The sequence below is a fragment of the Colobus angolensis genome, unplaced genomic scaffold, assembly GCF_000951035.1.
Source record: "Colobus angolensis palliatus isolate OR3802 unplaced genomic scaffold, Cang.pa_1.0 Scaffold374, whole genome shotgun sequence".
NCBI lineage: Eukaryota > Metazoa > Chordata > Mammalia > Primates > Cercopithecidae > Colobus > Colobus angolensis.
This window is the reverse complement of record NW_012117088.1, coordinates 2197516-2214250: the sequence shown is the minus strand read 5'-3', so window position 1 is coordinate 2214250 and position 16735 is coordinate 2197516.

Here is a 16735-nt window from a genome sequence, read left to right as displayed (position 1 = left end):
CACAAGAGAATGAAATGTAGTCTCTAGCTGTGAGTTTTCATTACATTGAAGGAGTTTCTATTACTAAAGGAAGAAAGCGGAATGAATATTGGAAATAAAGAGCAGCATCTATTAAAAAAAAAACTGTTTCTAGAGTTGCTTGTTCAAGTACCCAAGTCCACCTTTCTTCCTACACACAGAACACTCCTCAAGGAGGACATCTCTAAAACCCATTCAATTACCCATCCAGCTAAGAGGCTAGGGATTCTGGTTGACCCCTAGTGCCCTCTGTTAGGTGCTGATATGACTTCTTCCAGTCCAGAGACCTATAGACTGAAATGTGAGTTATCTGTCCTCCCGGGCGTCCAATACATCACTGTGGGGTAGGAACAAGATAATCACAATGAGAACTCTCATTCAGAAAAGGGAAGGATGGAGATTAGCAGTCTGTGGTCTGTGTTAGCTAACAATTTTGCCAGCCAGTAATTATGAAAAGTTTCCTCTGGTATTAAGTTCCTGGGTTTGACCTGGTTCTGCTCTCTGGTAGGAACTCCCTTGTCCACTTGCCTCCGTGGTCACACCTGAGGTGGACGTTGGAGAGTTTGGCCTCCTTGTGGCTGCACGGCTTTTATGGCCTGCTTTCTACAGGTGTGGGTTTGGGGACAGAAAGGTTACTTCAGGGTGAGAGGAGGGAATGGCAAACTATCATAGCTTCTGTAAGTCTGGTTTATGTTTTATTTTTAAGCAGTACAATCTGCTCAAAAATGCAATAGACTTCCAGTCTGTTTCTTCTAGTCAGTTCCATATGAAGGCAACCTTAGCAAAGGCCTTAGGTGGTCATAGTTGTTCCATGTGCAGACTTTTCTCTTTTATTTACTGGCTTCCATGCTTGGCTCATCCCTCTCTCCCTCAATTGAATGATCTTTGCAGGTGAGTTGATTCCCACTGTTTGAGGAAAAGCACTAAGTGGAAGTCCCTGCAAGAGTTTCTGAGAAACAGTGATATCTCTTGCTGTTTGTCATAAAGCTGCAGTAGGATTTCCTAGTGTATTAATCCATTCTTGCACTGGCATAAAGAAATACCTGAGACTGGGTAATTTATAAAGAACAGAGGTTTGTCTCACAGTTCCATAGGCTGTTCAGGAAGCATAGTGCTTACATCTGCTCAGCTTCTGGGAAGGCCTCAGGAAACTTACAATTACGGAGGAAGGTAAGTAGGGAGTGAGGCAGCTCACATGGTGGGATGGTGGGAGCAGGAGCAAGAAAGAGAAAGTGGGGAGGTACTACACACTTTTAAACAACCAGATCTCATGAGAACTCACTATCTTGAAGACAACACCAAGGGGGATGGTGCTAAATCATTCATGAGAAACTGCCCCCATGATCCAATCACCTCCCACCAGGCCCTACCTCCAACACTGGGAATTACATTTCAACATGAGATTTGGTAGGGGCACAGATCAAAACCATATAATCTAGCTTGGTTAAATCCTCAATCACTGGACTCCCAGTCTATCTATATCTATATCTATATCTATCTATCTATCTATCTATCTATCTATCTATCTATCTATCTATCTCTGATAGATAATAGATACACGTTTTCAGGCTACATGTGATAATTTAATACATTCATATAACCTATAAAGATCAAATTAGGGTAATTGGGGTATTGATCATAAATATTTATCTTTTGTGTATGTGAGGAATATTTGGATTATTCTCTTCTAGCTTTTTGAAATGTACAAAGACCTATTATTGTTAATTATAGTCACCCTACTGATCTATTGAACACCAGGTCTTATTTCTTCTATCTAACTGTATATTTGTACCTATTAAACAACCTCTCTTCATCCTGCCCTTCTGCCCACCCTTTCCTGGCCTCTGGTAACCACCAATATACTATCTATCTTCATGAGAACGACTTTTTAAGCTCCCACTTATGAGTAAGAGTATGTGATATTTGTCTTTCCACACTTGGCTTATTTCACTTAATATAATGACCTCCAGGTCTATTCATGTTGTTGCAAGTGACAAGATCTGATTCTTTTTTATATCTGAATAATATTTTATGTATATATATATATATATAATTTTCATTATCCATTCATTCATTGATAGGCTTTTAGGCTGATTCTGTATTTTGGCTATTTTGAATAGTGCTGCAGTAAATATGGTAGTGCAGATATCTCTTCAATGTATTGATTTCCTTTCTTTTGGCTATCTACCCAGTAGTAGAATTGCTGAATTATATAGTAGTTCTATTTTTAAATTTTTAAGGAACCTCATACTGTTTTCTAGAGTGGCTGTCCTAATTTACATTCCCATCAACAATGTAAGAGGGTTCCCCTTTCTCCACATCCTCAGCAGAATCAATTGGTCCCTGTCTTTTTTTATAAAAGCCACTTTAACTGGGGTGAGATGATATCACATTGTGGTTTTAATTTGCATTTCTCTGAAGATGAGTGATGTTGTACATTTTTTCATATACCTATTGACCATTGGTATGTCCTTTTTTGAAAATTTGTCAGATCTTTAGTCCATTTTTAAGTCAGATTATTAGTTTTTTTCCTGTTAAGTTGTTTGAGCTCCTTGTATAGTCTAGTTATTAATCTCTTGTCAGCTGGATAGTTTGCAAATACTTTCTCCCATTCTGTGGGTTGTCTCTTCACTTTGTTCTCTTTCCTTTGCTGTGCAGAAGCTTTTTAGCTTGGTTTACTCCTGTTTATCTAACTATGCTTATGTCACCTGTGCTTTTGAGGTCTTACACAAAAAATGTTTGCCCCAACCGATGTTACAGAGAATCTCCCCAATGTTTTCTTCTTGTGATCTCATAATTTCATGTGTTAGATTTAAGTCTTTAATCTATTTTGATTCGATTTTGTATATGGTGAGAGATAGGTGTCTACTTTCATTCTTCCTCATATGGATATTCAGTTTTCCCACCACCATTTACTGAAAAGACTGTTCTTTCCCATTGTTCTTGGTGCCTTTGTTGAAAATGAATTAGCTGTAAATGTGTGGATTTATAGCTGGGTTCTGTATTCTGTCCCATTGGTCTATATGCCTGTTTATATGCCAGTTGATTTGGTTATTATAGCTTTGTAATGTATTTTGAAGTCAGGAAGTGTGATGCCTACAGCTTTGTTCCTTTTGCTCAGGATTGCTTCGGCTATTCCTGGGTTAGTTGGGGTCTTTTGTGGTTCCATATACATTTTAGGATTGTTTTCTCTATTTCTGTGAATAATGGCCTTGGTATTTTGATAGGGATTGCATTGAATCTGTAGACTGCTTTGAGTAGTATTGACATACAAATTTAGCAGTATTAGTTCTTCTAATCCTTGATCATGGAATAGCTTTCCAAATTTTGTGTCCTCTTCAATTTCTTTTACCAATGTTTTATAGTTTTCCTTGTAGAGCTCTTTCACTGCTTTGGTTAATTCCTAGGTATTTTACATTCTTTGTCATTACTGTAATTGGAACTATTTTCTTGATTTCTTTTTCATATTGTTTGCTGTTGCTGTATATAAATGTCACTGGTTTTTTGTATGTTGATTTTGCATCCTGCAATTTTACTGAATTCATTTATCAGTTCTACCCAGTTTCTGGTTAAGTCATTAGGATTTTTAAAATATAAGATCTTGTAATCTGTGAACAAGGCTAATTTTTTTTTTTTTTTTTTTTTTTGCCTGATTGCTCTGTCCAGGACTTCTCCTGAATAAAAGTAGTAAAAGTAGGTATCTTTTTCTTGTTCTAGATCTTAGAGAAAAGGCTTTTAACTTTTTTCCCATTCAGGATAATGTTAGCTGTGGGCTGACGAGAGATATCTTGAGATATCTTCCCTTCTATAACCAGTTTTTTAGGATTTTGATCATAATGGGATGTTGAATTTTATGGAATACTTTTCAGAACCTATTGAAATAATATGGTTTTAGATATAGATATCATCTATTCTGAAGAATGTTCCATGTGCTGATGAAAAGAATGTGCATTCTATAACATTTGAATGAAATGCTCTGTAAATGTCAATTTTGATTACAGGTCTCAGACAGGACTGAACTGCAGCATGTAGGCATCTGTGCTTGCGAACTAACTAAATTCTGCTTTACTTCATCTCTCTCATGGTAAATGCAGCGTCTTTGTCCATTTGAGCTGTGATAGCAAAATACAATAAACTGGGTAGCTTATCAACAGCAAAGCATTATTTCTCACAGTTTTGAAAACTGCAAAGTCTAAGATCAAGGTGCCGGCAGATTTGATTTCTGCTGCGGTCCTACTTTCTGGTTCAAGGATGGAAACTTCTTGCTGTGCCTTCAAATGATAGAAAAACAAAGAAGCTCTCTGCAGCCTCTTTTATGAGGGCACCATCTCATTCATGAGGGTCCCACCTTCATGATCTAATTACCTCCCAAACGCCCCACCTCCAAATACCATCACACTGGATAATAGGTTTTCAACATATGAACTTTGGAAGGATACAAACATTTGATCCATACCATTCAGTAAGAAACAGCTAAAATATACAAATATTCTAGGTTTTCCCATTCTCTTTTTCTAGCATGGGCTTCGTAGGTAGCTAAGGCAAGTGAGAACTTTGCCAAATATTTTGCCATAGCATAACAAGAGTCAGTAAACTTTTAGTTTTCAACATTTATTTCTTCATTCCTATTACAAAGACAATTAACTAATAGCATGTGTTTTATGCTCCTGTTTGATAGCACCTGATTCCTAGTAGCAATCTATATATAAATTAGGGCAGAGCTAAGTGATGTAGCAAAAACCTCTAAAATACAGTGGCTCAAACAAGATAGAATTTTTTAAAAAATACATATTTCTCACTTGAAAACAAAAGTAGGCTCTGCCCAGGAAAGTGTCCCAAGCACATGTTACACTGCCGTCCGCTAGTATCTCATGATCAAAGCTGAAGGCCTAGTGTGGTGGCTCACGCCTAATCCGAGCACTTTGGGAGGCTAAGGTGGGCAGACTGTTTGAGGACAGGAGTTGAAGACCAGCCTGTACAACATAGCGAAACCTCATCTCTACAAAAAATACAAAAATTAGCAGGGCGTGGTGGTGCATGCCTGTAGTCCCGGCTACTTGGCAGGCTGAGGTGGGAGGATCACTTGAACTCAAGAGTCAGAGGTTGCAGTGAGACAAGATCACACCACTGCACTACAGCCTGGGCGACAGAGTGAGATCCTGTCTCAAAAAAGGAAACAAAACAAAACAAAACAAAATAACCCCGGCTCACCAGCTCTGTTATTGCCCCAATAAGAAGAGAAAAATAATGGATGTGATGAGGAAGCAGCCCTATTCCTTTCACTCATATCCAATTGGCCACTTACATCCCATTTCACACCTAACTCCAAGGGAGGTTGTGAAATGTAGCTTCTAGCTACATGCCTAGTAAAATGAGGGTCTTACAACTAAAGAAAGACTATGGGAGCTGGTAATAGTCTCAGCTATAGATTCCTGTGAGCCAGGGCCTCTGACCTGGCCCCTGTGATAGCTCATCAGCAGGTGGTAGCCCACAGCCTCCTGTGAAACATCTCTTTGCATACAAAGATACTGTGATTCAATCCTCCCAACGATTTTTAATAATGTCTTTTCCTGTTGAACAAAGGATTTAAGATCTGTGTGGTGATTTTAGTATGATTCTGGCCTGATGTCCTCAATTTACAGGATCTGGAGATGAAGAGAGTTGGGGACCTGACTCTCCCAGGTAAACAGCCACATTTAGCAGACAGGACATTCCAAGGACGTAGAAGTTATCTCCCAGGGCTCTAGGGCAAGGCCAAAGTCTGATACCTTCCATGAGATAGCCAGTTTGTTAGTGGCAAAGCTAAGATTGGAACCCAGCATGTTGAAATTTCTTTCACTATATATGGGGTTTTAAAATGAATATGATAATCTAAAAATTATCCCACTAGAATAGAATACAGTGACAGACTTAGCCTTTATGCCATTCTCTTATTTGGATAATGCAGTATTTTATTAACTTTTAGAATTACAGTGACACGCTGCTAACTCCTACTTAACTTGTGGTTTTTATTTGTCTGGATGGATTTTATGCCATACATTTGCAAAGTAAGTTCTGTCCTAGCATGCATTTGTATAGATTTCTTCTTTCGTGAGTTACTTCTTGTACTCTGCATGTGTCACTATTGAATTAGTTAAATTTGTAGTCCTCTTGGAGGCTGTTTAACATGAGATGCTTTAAAACATCAAACCCTGGGACTAAATAAAAATTTTACTAAAGTAAATATGCATTATACCCATTCTATAAATATTTTAATTTACTATATTTATCACTACTGTAAAGAATACATTAAATCATCATTTACTTCTTTAGAAATTATATCATTTTCCATATTTTGCTATTTTGACTATGTATTCTAACATTTTCTCTGGAAGTACAGCTTGTTGGTCTACAATTCTAGACTTGTTCTCCTCTGAATGTGGTTCCTCTTTTCACTTTTAAGCTTTTTCATAAATACTTTTATTTTACATTTGTGTGTAGAAATAAATTCTCAATGCACTTCTGCAAAGTTTTTGGGTCCCCAAGACCACCCTCATTTCTGACATCAACTTCTGAGTTCCAGGGTCTCTAAGACCACCTTCAGTTCTGACACAACTATCAGTTTGGGAGGTCCCCCAAGAAAACTCAGAAAAGCTGTTATATTCACAGTTTATTACAGGCAAAGGATACAGATTAACATAAGCCAAGGGAAGAGGAGCACAGGGCAGTGTTCAGGAGACATTAAGTGTTGAGCTTCAGTTGTTCTCTTCAGTGGGGTTGTGTGGACAGGTTCTATTTCTCCCAGTAATGATGTGTGACAATATGTACTGCATAGGGGCAACCAGGGAAGCTCATCCAAATCTTGGTGAGCAGAGTTTTTACCAGAATTTTGTCTTGTAGACATGGTTGAACACTTGTATGGCTGACCTTCGTCTCCAGCCTCTCCAGAGGTACTGATACTGTATGATCCAAAGGCCCCAACATAAATCACATTGTTAGCATAAAATATCTGCCATGGTCCAAAGCCCCCAGGTAAACAAACTCACACTTAGCAAGTAGAACATTCCAAGGCCTTAGAAGTTATCTCCCAGGAGTCTAGGGCAAGGCCAAACCTCTGTTTGAGCAATGTTAATATTTTTCTATACAACTTTCATGTCAATAATGTAAGCCTTGTAAATCCAGACATTCTCAGGGTTCAGTCCCATAACACTGCTACAATCAAGAAGGGTAGTTTGACTCCTGAAACATACTTAAAAAGAATTCCATCTTTTATAAGATGCCTCTCAAAGGACAGTCAAGGGGATTCAAATACATACTCGACATCCGCTCTTATTAAAATCTCCTTTCCTTTTCTACTCCTCTTCACTTCAACTCCAACACCCTACCCCAACAGGCCCCTGGCCTTCTCTTCTCTTTCTCTTCACATGATTTAGTAGATTGGCTTAGGTTTAAATTTAGCACAAAATTATATTTATCCTTTAAGAGGTGAGAGGAGGTGGGAAATTGGGCTTGTCAATGCAGACTTTCTTTGATGGGTAGGAAAAGGGGGAAAATCAAAGGTACGCCCATATTAATGTTTTGACATCGTTGTAATTCTACTCACTGGGCACCAACTGTGTTCTAGGCACTTTACATACCTGTGTTTCTGGTTCTAATACCACACCTTTCTAGAGATGTTACAACCTGAGAAAATTTTTGACAATCATTAAGTGAAGGCAGAATTGTTCAAGAAATGCTAGAGGAATGTACCGATGAAGTGCCTAATTCCATGATATTTTAATATGGTAAAGGAAATGTATACCACACAGGAAGAAAAATGAAAATATATAAAGATCAAAATATTTAGCCTCAAAGATTCTTTTTTTCTTTGTTTTTGTTTTTTTTTTTTTATTCTCATAGTTTTCTTCAATACTGGATGGTAAATGTAGGTGAAAAAAGGGAAAAATCTAAAGGTTCTACTAAATTTCAACAAACATAAAATTCTAAAATGGAGGCATATGGAAATACATATATATATACACACACAGATATATATCTTTTTCATAAGATATTGAGACTTCTGTCAATTCTAATATATGTGGAATGCTTGAATTCATTATAAACTTTTCTCTTTTTTTAAGACAGGGTCTCATTCTGTCACCCAGGCTGGAGTGCAGTAGCTTGATCTCAGCTCACTGCAGTCCTGACCTCCAGGAATCAAGGGATCCTCCCACCTCATCCCCCAAGTAGCTGGGACTACAGGTGTGAACCATCATGCTTAGTTAATTTTTGTATTTTGTTTGTTTGTTTGTTTAAAGAAATGGGGTTTTCTCCATGTTGATCAGGCTGATTTTGGATTCCTGAGCTCAAGCAATCTGCCTGCCTCAGCCTCCCAAAGTGCCGGAATTACAGGATTACAGGTATGGGCCACCATGCCTGGCCACTATGAACTTTTAATGTACTTTGTTTAGTAGAGAAAAAAGATAGAAAGAAACTTATTCAATGGTCTTTATGCCACCAATTCATTTGTTAAGCTGTTCATATAGATGCTTCAAGTGAATTAAAACCAAATTTGACATGCACTTTATAATTTATTCTCTGGCTAAAGAAAACAACAAATGTTCATTTCTCACCTCCATCAGCCTCCACTCTCCCATCCCTACCCTACTGCCACTTAACTGCAATCTTGGGAGACTGATGCAATGGCAGTTAGGGCACAAATATCACCAATATATCTCTTAAGTTAGCCATATTTCCTTAATCTCCTCAAACATCCAGATAGTGCTCACATTTCACAATTCATTTATGCTACAAATGTTTTCTCCTTATTTAAGCTTATTTGAATTATGATTCAATCACTGCACATTGCTGATATGTCATCTCTTTTAGTATATAGGTTCCTCCTCTGTCTATTTTTTTTCCTCTTGCAATTTTGTTGTTGTTGCTGCAGAAGAAAGAGGATGAGTGGAGGAGGAGGAGAAGGACGAAGAGAAGCAGGAGGAGCAGAATGAAGTTGGGTCACTCGTCTTACAGAGTTTTTGCTGATTGTATTTTTTGTTTTGTTTTACACATGTTTCTCAGCCCCTGTATTTCCATGTCTTGAGATGTGATCAAATTCAGGTTTTGTGTTGGTGGTGGCGGTGTGTGTGTGAAGACCACTTAATCAGCGATATTGGGTGCTTTCATTAGGGGTGCATAATATCTACCATCATTTTGTGAGATTAACAATTCATTAGATATTGCTAAATATGCTGTTTTCATTTTATTTTTCCCTTTTCATTTATTAGCCAAAATACATCTATGAAAAGATACTTTCTTTCAAAATAATTAGGTTATCTTAAATTTTTATAGAAAAGGTAGAATAAGAGCTTTATCCTTCATCAGTTTTCAAAATCATAAGTCAAAGCTTTACTATTCTCCAAAGGTGATTTATGTATTTAAGTATCATTTTAAACCACGGACTTAAATATATTTTGTGTGTTTCCATCCATGACAGTTACTGTTCTTACTGATATCGAAATGGTCCCATCCCTGGACAGTTGGGAACTTATTTAAGCTGGCTCCTCTGTCCTTTTGACATAATTCTACTAGTTTTTGATAGTAATTTTCAGGCTCATCTGGTAAATTTTCTACCTTAGATCTCTAACAAGTGCCTTTTACTTTTTTCAAGAACACTGTTCTTTTAGTGGAATAATAGTTAAAGGACCACAATCTAACCACCAGGGTTGCTCACTGTTATTTGGTTATTAATATCTCTAGGCCATTTCAGTGGATAATACTAAAAATATTTTTTTTCTTAAAAAAGATAAATGACCTTGCACTGATATTCCAATTCAATTTATTTCAGGACTCTAAGGTCAAACTCATTGATCTTAGTGGATATCTGTTTTTTTCCATGCTATTAATACCAGTTGTCAATGACACAAACATAATGCTCATTTGCTTTATTCCACAGTGCACACATCAGCACATCAAAGTAACCACACCATCCCCACTATCACCAATATATTTCTGTACAAGTCAAAACCAAAATGAGATACCATTCATACCAGTTGGAATACCTATTCTTAAAAAGACAAAAAAATAACAGATACTGGTAAGGTTGTGGCGAAAAAGGAATTCTTATATACTGTTGGTGGGAGGGTAAATTAGTTCAACAGTTGTGGAAGACAATGTGCTGATTTCTCGAAGACCTAAAGACACAAATACCACTCTACTCAGCAATCCTATTACTGGGTATATATCCTCCAAAATAGAAATTGCTCTATTATAAAGACACATGCAAAAATTCAGTAGGGCATCATGGCGGATGGGAAGCAGTACTAGACTGCAGCTTCGACTCAGATGGACAGAGCAGGGTGTGAAGGCTCGCATTGTTAATTTTAGCTCCAGAATGACTGCAAGAACAAACCAGGAACCCCGAGAAGATCCACAGACACTCTGAAGGAAGCAGATTGCTCCTGCAGGACCCAGGAGACACCTCAAATACTGTGAGTGCCCAAACTGTGGAAGTGGGAAAGAGAAATCCTCTGCTCCAAACACACATCCCCAACTAGGGAAACTGATGGTCTAGTTTGCAGGAGAAGCTTTTGACCTCACCTGGAGCTGAGTCAATTTAGAGGGCCCAGTGAAATGCAGGGGTAGGGGAAGCAGTGGGAAAGGCCCTGGGAGATTGTTGTAGCCACAGCAAGACCCACCCAAGGAAAGTCTGAGATCAGACTTGCCTAGCTCTACCCCCTCCTGATGGTCCTGCTCTATCCACCCTGATTGCTGAAGACAAAGGACATATAATCTTGAGAGTTCTGGGACCCCACCCATGGCCGGCTCCTCTCCATACTGTCACAGCTGATGTTCTCTGAAAAGTGCCACCTCCCCACAAGAGACCAACCAGCACAAAAATAGAACATTAAACCTCCAAAGCTAAGAACCCTCAGAGAGTCCATTTCACCCCCACCATCTCCACCAGAACAGGTGTTGGTATCCATGGCTGAGAGAACCATAGACAGTTCACATCCCAGGATTCTGTGCAGACAATCCCGAGTAGCAGCTCAGAGCCAGGCAGACTTGCTGGATGGCTAGACCCGGAAGAGAGACAAGAATCACTGCAGCTTGGCTCACAGGAAGCCACATCCACAGGAAAAGGGGGAGAGTACTACATCAAGGGAACACCCTGTAGGACAAAAGAATCTGAGAAACAGCCTTCAGCCCTAGGCTTCCCCTCTGACAGAGCCTACCCAAGTGAGAAGGAACCAGAAAACCAGCTCTGGTCATACGACAAAACAAGGCTCTTTAACACTCCCCAAAAAATCGCACAAGCTCACCAGCAATGGATCCAAACCAAGAAGAAATCCCTGATTCACCTGAAAAAGAACTCAGAAGGTTAGTAATTAAGCTAATCAGGGAGGCACCAAAGAAAGGTGAAGCCTAATTCAAGGAAATGAAAAAGAAATTATGCAAGAACTGAAGAGAGAAATATTCAAGGAAATAAGATAGCATAAAGAAAAAACAATCACAACCTCAGGAAACATTGGATGCACTTACAGAAAAGTGAAATGCGCTGGAACATCTCAGCAACAGAATTGAACAAGTAGAAGAGAATTCAGAGCTCGAAGATAAGGTCTTCAAATTAACCCAATCCAACAAAGACAAAGGAAAAAGAAAAAGAAAATATGAACAAAGCCTACAAGAAGTCTGGAATTATGTTAAGCGACCAAACTTAAGAATAATCGGTGTTCCCGAGGAAGAAGAGAATCCTAAAAGCTTGGAAAACATATTTGAAGGAATAACTGAGGAAAAATTTCCTGGCCTTGCTAGAGACCTAGACATCCAAATACAAGAAGTACAAAGAACATCTGGGAAATTCATCACAAAAAGATCATGGTCTAGGCACATTATCATCGGCTTATCTAAAGTTAAGAAGAAGGAAAGTGTCTTAAGAGATGTGAGGGAAAAGCACCAGGTAACCTATAAAGGAAAACCTACCAGCTCAACAGCAGATTTCTCAGCAGAAACCCTACAAGCTAGAAGGGATTGAGGCCTTATCTTCAGCTTCTTCAAATACAACAATTATCAGCCACGAATTTTGTATCTAGAGAAACTAAGCATCATATATGAAGGAAAGATACAGTTTTTTTTTTTTTTTTTTTCAGACAAACAAATGCTGAGAGAATTCGCCACTCTTAAGCCACTACTACCAGAACTGCTAAAAGGAGCTCTAAATCTTGAAATAAATCCTGGAAACACATCAAAATGGAACTTCCTTAAAGCATAAATCACACAAGAGTTATAAAACACAAATACAAGTTAAAAAGCAGAAATGAAAAAACCAAAGTACACAGGAAGCAAAGAGCATGATGAACGCAATGGTACCTCACATCTCAATACTAACATTGAATATGAATGGCCTAAATGCTCCACTTAAAAGATACAGAATGGCAGAATGGATAAAAACTCACCAATGAACTATCTGCTGCCTTCAGGAGACTCACCTAACACATAAGGACTCACATAAACTTAAAATAAAGGGGTGGAAAAAGGCATTTCATGAAAATGGACACCAAAAGCAAGCAGGAGTATCAGTTCTTATATCAGAAAAAACAAACTTTAAAACAACAGCAGTTAAAAGAGACAAAGAGGGACATTGTATAATAGTAAAAGGCTTTGTCCAACAGGAAAATATATCCTAAACATATATGCACCTAACACTGGAGCTCCAAATTTATAAAACAATTACTAATAGCTCTAAGAAATGAGATAGACAGCAACACAGTAACAGTGGGGTACTTCAATACTCCACTCACAGCACTAGACAGTTCATCAAGACAGACAGTCAATAAAGAAACAATGGATTTAAACTATACCTTGGAACAAATGGACTTAGCAGATATACACAGAACATTTCATCCAACAACCACAGAATATACAGTCTATTCAACAACACACAGAACTTTCTCTAAGATAGACCATATGATAGGCCATAAAACAAGCCTCAATAAATTTAAGAAAATTGAAATTTTATCAAGCACTCTCTCAGACCACAGCAGAATAAAACTGGAAATCAACTCCAAAAGGAACCTTCAAAACCATGCAAATACATGGAAATTAAATAACTTGCTCCTGAATGAGCATTGGGTCAAAAACGAAAGCAAGATGGAAATTAAAAAATTCTTTGAGCTGAGTGATGATAATGGTACAATCTATCAAAACCTCTGGGATACAGCAAAGGCGGTGCTAAGAGGAAAGTTCATAGCCCTAAACACCTATATCAAAAAGACTAAAAAAGCACAAACTGACATTCTAAGGTCACACCTCAAACAACTAGAGAAACAAGAACAAACCAAACCCAAATTCAGCATAAGAAAGTGAATAACCAAGATCAGAGCAGAACTAAATGAAATTGAAACAAACAAAAAAATGAAACAAAAAGCTGGTTCTTTGAAAAGATAAACAAAATTGATAGAGCACTGGCAAGATTAACCAAGAAAAGAAGAGAGAAAATCCAAATAACCTCATTAAGAAACAAAACAGGAGATATTACAACTGACACCACTGAAATATAAAAGATCATTCAAGGCTACTATGAACACCTTTATGCACAGAAACTAGAAAACCTAGAAGAGATGGATAAATTCCTGGAACAATACAACCCTTCAAGCTTAAATCAGGAAGAATTAGATACCCTGAACAGACCAATAACAAGCAGCAAGGTTGAAATGGTAATTTTAAAATTACCAACAAAATATGTCCAGGATCAGATGGATTCACAGCAGAATTCTACCAGACATTCAAAGAATTGGTACCAGTCCTTTTGACACTATTCCACAAGATAAAGAGGGCACCCTCCCTTATTAATTCTATGAAGGCAGCATCACCCTTATACCAAAATCAGGAAAGGATATAACCAAAAAAGAAAGCTACAGACCGATATCCTTGATGAACACATATGCTAAAATCCTTAACAAAAATGTTAGTTAACTGAATCCAACAACATATCAAAAAGATAATCTACCATGATCAAGTGGGTTTCAAACCAAGGATGCAGGGATGGTTTAGGATACACAAGTCAATAAATGTGATACACCACATAAACAGAATTAAAAACAAAGATTACATGATCATCTCAATATATGTGGAAAAAGCATTCAATAAAATCAAACATCCTTTATGATTAACACTCTCAGCAAAATCAGCATACGAGGGACATACCTCAATGTAATAAAAGTCATCTATGACAAACCCACAGCCAACATAATACTGAATGGGGAAAAGTTGAAAGCATTACCTCTGAAAACTGGAAAAAGACAAGGAACCCCACCCTCACCACTCCTCTTCAGCATGGTCCTGGAAGTCCTAGCCAGAGCAATCAGACAAGAGAAAGAAATAAAGGGCATCCAAATCAGTAAAGACAAAGTCAAACTGTCACTGCTGACAATATGATCATTTAACTCAAAAATCCTAAAGACTCCTCCAGAAAGCTCCTAGAACTGATAAAAGAATTTAGCAAAGTTTCCAGACACAAGATTAACGTACACAAATTGGTAGCTCTTCTATACACCAAGAGTGGCCAAGAGGAGAATCAAATCAAGAACTCAACGCCTTTTACAATAGCTGCAAAAATAAATAAATAAATAAAATACTTACGAATATACCTAACCAAGGAGGCAAAAGACCTCCACAAGAAAACTACAAAACACTGCTGAAAGAAATAATCGATGACACAAATGAATGGATACACATCCCATGCTCATGGATGGGTAGAATCAATACTGTGAAAATAACCATACTTCCAAAAGCAACCTACAAGTTCAACAAAATCCCCATCAAAATATCACTATTATTCTTCACAGAATTAGAAAAAAAAATTCTAAAATTCATATGGAACCAAAAAAGAGCCTGTATAGCCAAAGCAAGATTAAGCAAAAAGAACAAATCTGGATGCATCACAGTACCTCACACTACTGGTACTAGTATAAAAATAGACACATAGATCAATGAAACAGAACAGAGAACCCAGAAAGAAACCCAAATACTTACAGCCAACTAATCTTTGACAAAGCAAACAAAAACATAAAGTGGGGAAATAACACCCTTTTCAACAAATTGCTGGGATAATTGGCTAACCACATGCAGGAGAATGAAACTGAATCCTCATCCTCACCTTATTCAAAAATCAACTCAAGATGGATTAAGGACTTAAACCTAAAACCTGAAACTAAAAATTCCAGAAGATAACATAGGAAGAACCCTTCTAGACATTGGCTTAGTCAAGGATTTCATGACCAAGAACCCAAAAGAAAATGCAATTAAAAAAAGATAAATAGGTGGGACTAGTTAAACTAAAGAGCTTTTGCATGACCAAAGGAGCAGTCAACAGAGTAAACAGACAACCAACAGAGTGGGAGAAAATCTTCACAATCTGTACAGCTGACAAAGGACTAATATCCAAAATCTACAGTGAACTCAAACAAATAAGTAAGAAAAAAACAAACAATCCCATCAAAAACTGGACTAAGAACATGAATAGACAATTCTCAAAAGAAGATATAAAAATGGTCAACAAACTTATGAAAAAATGCTGAACATCACTAATGATCAGGGACATGCAAATCAAAGCCACAATGTGATACCATCTTACTCCTCCAAGAATGGCCATAATCAAAACAAAAAAAAAAAAAAAACTGTAGATGTCTGCATGGATGCAGTGATCAGGGAACACTTCTACATTGCTGGTGGGAATGTGAACTAGTACAGCCATTATAGAAAACAGTGTGGAGATTCTTTTTTTTTTTTTTTTTTTTGAGATGGAGTCTCGCTCTGTCGCCCAGGCTGGAGTGCAGTGGCGGGATCTCAGCTCACTGCAAGCTCCGCCTCCCGTCCCAAGTAGCTGGGACTACAGGGGCCCGCCACCTCGCCCAGCTAGTTATTTTTTTTTTGTATTTTTTAGTAGAGACGGGGTTTCATCATGTTAGCCAGGATGGTCTCAATCTCTTGACCTCGTGATCCGCCCGTCTCGGCCTCCCAAAGTGCTGGAATTACAGGCTTGAGCCACTGTGCCCCGCCGGAGATTCTTTAAAGAACTAAAAGTAGAACTACCATTTGATCCCGCAATCCCACTACTCGATATCTACCCAGAGGAAAGGAAGTCATTATATGAAAAAGATACTTGCACATAAATTTATAGCAGCACAATGCGCAATTGCAAAATCGTGGAACCAGCCCAAATGCCCATCAATCAATGAGTGGATAAAGAAACTGATATATACTCAGCCATAAAAATAAATGAATTAATGGCATTTGCAGTGACCTGGATGAGACTGGAGACTATTATTCTAAGTGAAGTAACTCAGGAATGGAAAACCAAACATCATATGTTCTCACTGATGTGTGGGAACTAAGCTAGGAGAATGCAAAGGCATAAGAATCTACAATGGACTTTGAGGACTTGGAGAAGGATGGGGGGCATGGTGAGGAATAAAAGACTACAAATAGGGTACAGTGTATACTGCTCAGGTGTTGGATGCACCAAAATCTCACAAATCACCACTGAAGAACTTACTCATGTAACCAAATATGACTTGTACCCCAACAACCTATGGGAAAAAATTGAAAATTTTTAAAAAGACACAGGCACATGTATGTTCACTGCAGTCCCATTCACAGTAGCAAAGACACAGAATCAACCTAAATGTCTATCAATGATAGACTGGATAAAGAAAATGTGGTACATATACATTATGAAATACTATGCAGCCCTAAAAAT